Source organism: Sipha flava, unplaced genomic scaffold (genome assembly GCF_003268045.1).
Source record: "Sipha flava isolate LNK unplaced genomic scaffold, YSA_version1 45_pilon_pilon, whole genome shotgun sequence".
NCBI classification, from domain to species: Eukaryota; Metazoa; Arthropoda; class Insecta; order Hemiptera; family Aphididae; genus Sipha; species Sipha flava.
The window spans coordinates 186348-191833 of NW_020273227.1; positions in this window are offsets into that span (position 1 = coordinate 186348).

A 5486-nucleotide genomic window follows, 5' to 3' on the forward strand; every position below is an offset into this window, starting at 1 on the left:
ATTATTATTATTATTATTATTATTATTATTATTATTATTATTATTATTATTATTACTACATTTAAGTATATTCTAATACTGTATAATAATACGATTACAACCGTGTACACGTGATGTGGCGACGAGGCATTCGAACGAGAAAGATCACCACGGGCCCACATGGTACATGCACAAGCAGTGTTTACGAATTACGAATAATATTAATATAACACGTTATGTTCGAGTTAGTTTTGGTCCTGAGACGCAGTTCAAGTTTCATGGTTAACCGTGGGGAGGGGGGGATAAATACGTCTAAGATAACTCCAACTGATTGCAATTTTTCCATCGACGTTATATTATTTATACGATTGTGCAGTTGTTCGCGTACGCAACAGGACCCGATTGATTATATTGAATACGTTCAAAAACAATTTCTGCCACACATGGACCATTTTACAGTGTAACAATACATATTATGCAATCAAATTCGATAGGATACATTTGTAATGACCAATATCGCGTTATTTGGTTTCTCGACCACAAAAATATATTTGTTTATATAATAATATACAGTGAGATAAAAATAACACGCATATATATATATATATATCTGTAGCAGTCTTAAACGATGAAACGTGTACACGAGTAATTGCCATGATTTATGGATTTTTTTTTTCGTGATCTGTACTTACATATACTTACGTTTACTTGTCCAGTAGTTCGTGTGTATACGATTAGAATAATATACGAGTATTTAACAGCTGTAAAAATATACATACACGTAATACGTACAACTGAAATCACGGACTTACACTCACCGCGTGTTGCTCAATAACTACCCCCTACGATTCCCCCTCGAATGACACTCGTACAACTCTAAATTATTACAAATTATGACGTGATCGTCCGACCTAGACTCACGGCGATATTTTTACCACCCGCGTGGTTCTGCGTATAATTACACGTAATAATAAATATAATATGTACATTTTAATACACTAATTTGTAATCGTTTTATCGTTTATTTTTCTTTTTTTTTTCTTACAATTTTCGTCGTAAACAATAATATTATTAGCATTGCCGTAATACTACATAATCGGAATTCGAGTTCGTTGTGTAACAAATTACCAATGGCTTTACTTTTTTCGTTTTTTGTTTCGGAAGTGCTTGGAATAATAATTCGATCGCGTAGGCGGTATAATTTAGAATTTACACACTTTTTGTATGATAAATGCGTAGAAAAAATTTTATGTTACCGGATAAAATGTTCGGACATTAACACATTTGTTCATAAACATTTGCATTCATTATATAAATTATAATTAATCAATATAGAGAACAGTTCGTAATTAAAGTGAATATGTGTGTATGTGTGTGTGTGTGTGTGTGTGTGCAAACCTCAGTTCTAAAGCTCTACAAAAATATTCTTACACTCACTGAACACGAATAATGAACACAGATATATTTTCTGTTCACAAATTTTTTACTAGCATAATAATATTTTGCCTCCGTGGGTACCAAAATGCCAGTTTTATAATATACAAAGCAATGTTGTCAACACTATAGTGTACACGCATAATATGTATGTGTAATCAAGCAAACAGATATTATTTTTATCTGCTATTTAGCAATTGGCCTAAAATTCAATACCCAGTACTACTAGTACTACTACTTCTACTACTATTTCTACTTTCTAACTACTACAACTGCAACTACAACTATTTTGATTTTTTTTATGAATGGCCGGACTTGGAGGATAACCATAGCTCTGCTTTTCCGCCGGACTATTGCTATTACAACAACTACTCATTGCTGTAATCTGTAGCTAATTGTAATGTATTGCATATATATAGATACATATTTTGTATATGATCGAGTAACTTATTTTATTCCACAATTAAATGTAACCATCGGAAATTATTATTTACGTAATAATAATATTATTCAATTAATAATTTAGTCAAACGCTTTGGAAATACATTAATAACATTTTTAGTAAAATTGAATAATTCAAACTTCCTCAAAAACATTAGCACATTCCATTTGTTTGTTTGTTCTTATTTTAATTTTTTGTATTTTGTTTTATATCATATATAAATTTACTAATTTATATGACGTATATAAGCTTAATATAATATACTCTAATATTCTACATTATATACATATTAATTAATAATATTACATAGATTCTAAATTATTTATAAAAATTATTGTAATAATAATATTAGTATTTTAGAAAAATATTCTGTGATCTCTTATAAGACGTTTATGTAATAATTGTTATCGAACAGAAATCGTTTATTATAAATTGAACTTCCACTTCTCCCACTACTATATTTTATTAATAAAATATCACACAGTGTAAAGATCAAAAATAAATAATAATATTAATACATTTTTCCAGTTATTCATGGAATTAATTATTTTAATTAAAAACGATTTAAGGATTTATTTTTATTTTTTATTTTTCGAATATCCACCACCGTAACCGATCTCAATAGAAGGGTCCACAACTTTCAGCCTCTATGGTCACATTTATTAAAACCAACGGTCGACGATGACGGGCTCAATTCTGAAAATAAGATAGTGAAAAGGTTTCAATTAATCAACAATCTTTTACAGCATTTTGACGTTTCAATGGATTAATGTGCTTCGCTGAAGTGAAAACTCAAAGCCTAATATCCCCTCGTTTTCTACCACAGTAATATTATATATTTTAAAGTTTAGTAAAAATGCTTGCTGATTAAACAGACTATACGGCAATTTTTCATTTCTTAGCAAAATCCAATGAATGTGTTTCATCGGGAACCAGCAGCTCTTTAACCAACTAAGTTCTTGAGATACATATACTTACAAATAGAAAAAAATCCCCTCGAATAATTTCCCTCTTCCCTTCGTCATGCATTATCCAGTTGATGTTAGCCATAATAATAATAAAACCAAACCATAAAAGAGATCCCACTCGTATTTCATATTTATATATTTTATTATTATTTGTATACACAAACACGAGGTCGATTGATATGTCATTTAAAACACGTTCAACTTAAATCGTTTACGTATTTAAATAATTAATTAATTTAGTCGAATAAAATTACTCTCAAATACTATTATTTAGATATTATACCTAAATAGTAAAGAATGAAAGAACCATAATTATTTTTTAGCTAATATAAATTGAACGAACATGAGCAGCATTAGAAACAATTCTCGTTTGGTTTCTCGCCGAATAATAGTTATCGCACACGTTTCAAAATTACCTAACCATAGGGCTGACTGTAAATTAGTAGAATTCATACGAAATACCGACACCAAATTTATTAGTCATTGAAGTCAAATACCGTATATGATCATTGTAATAATGAATTAATATTAATTACCCGCATTAATAGAAATGTCCCCATGACCTGTAATGCGCAACGCGTAATATGTCGTTTAGATTAATTTGAAATGCATTAGACGAGTTCGTTCAGAGACTGATTCAGAACAGTGTAGAATAGTTATTATATAATATTATATTATAATATACATAAATATTATATGATATTATTATAATTGAATTTTTTTTTTTTTCTAACGTACGAAAAATTATTTAAAAAATTAATAGAAACATTAGGAAAATGTTTACGTGATCTTAAACGGTTTAAATTTAATGCAATTATATATAATATTAAATGATAATACCTTAGACACGTTTTAAGAAATTAATTTTTTTGTTCCGTTATTTATTTATTTATTTATTTTAATTACTATTATTATTCTTTTTTGTACATGAAATATTTATAATAAACGATATTTCTACATATTTCTACATATATATTTTATGTATGTATAATAGCCTGATGTATTGTGTACATTTTGTTTTCTAAAAAAAAATGATTTTGCCCACATTGTGATACTACAAGCTTTGGTTACTTGTATTCTTATGACTACTATTTTTAACTACTATATATATAAATAATATAGTTTAATATAACATAATATAAATCTTATACTTGCACTACGTATAAAAATTAATGATACAAGTTTAGTATTTAGTTTTTTAGTGTTGTTACCTTGCTATAATACGTGCTTTTATAATATACTGTAGGATTTATATTGTTGTATAATAAATAATTACCGATCTTATAATTATGTATAGGAAAAATAAAACAAACATCTGTTAGCAATAAATTTGAAACACAATAATTGTCAAATATTATTTATTGACTTTTTTTTTCAGCCATCTATTGACTTTTTGTACTTTTTTCAAACTCATCCGATCCCTCGACTCCATTACAAATCTTTGTTTTTAGGCAATGCGAGTTACGTATAATTGTATCGAATGATGTATAAAGAATCATAAAAGTATTTTTTTAAATTTTTTATAAAAGTACCATTAGGAATTAGGATTCAAATCTTGGAAATATAAAAGTTTTAAAAAGTTCATAAACCTTGTTTGGGAACATAACCAACATGACTCTTTGGTCCCGTTATCGTTCCTACATATGTATTATGCTGATAAAACTACACGGCTATACCATTATATTGTTTTAAACAAAATAATATTTATTTTAAAATTATTAGTAAGCACCAAATTAACGTAAATAATATTAATTCCCTACCACTACAAAGTGATTCATTCATCCAACCAACAACTAAAGTACATTTATTTTATCTATACACTTTTACAGGCTAATTTTTATCAATTTTGAAGTGTTCTTCTTACTTGTATTTTAACAATAAATCTCTTTTTAATTTTCACCATTACATTTGTATCATTAATTGTACCACAAATATCATAAGTCTTGTTTGATCTGTAATCACACTTTAATTCTAACAAGCATTATATATGTTATTTATGTCTAATAAAATGTAAGTTAAATCTCAAAATTGGTTTTTTTTATTATTATTTATTTATTTATTTTATTTTTTTTGTATGATTGACAAAAATTTCGTCTATTTTATTATTTGTTAATTTGTCTAATCAACAATGATAGCGTATAATAAGATTATTGTTATTACAAACATATCTTATTTGTATTAGATTTTGAATCCTTAAATCGAAGAATTTTAAAGGAATGTTAAAATATTCAATCCCTATAAATCTCTCGTAGTTCAATGCCATTTTGAAAAATGTATATGATCTCTACTGACATACATCGGCATGGTATAAAATTATGAACATTTTAATGTTTAATTCATAATATTATTTACCGTTTATGCATGTTCAATTAAATACCCACATGAACATAATAATTTTAAGTTAGTTTATAATTAAATAGTTTAAAGCCACATTTAATAGAATATTTTTCTTGTACCTTTGCCTTTTTTTAAAATTATAAATAATAATATGTAGGTAATGACCCATTGTTTTCAAGTTTGAAGAATTAGAGGAAAACGTACGTGTTAAATTAAATATAAATGTAATGTAACTGTAATAAAACTGTAATAAAATAAATGAATGTTGAATATATCCCGTTTGTTAATTATAAATATGTTTTATTATTCCATATAAGTATGGAGTA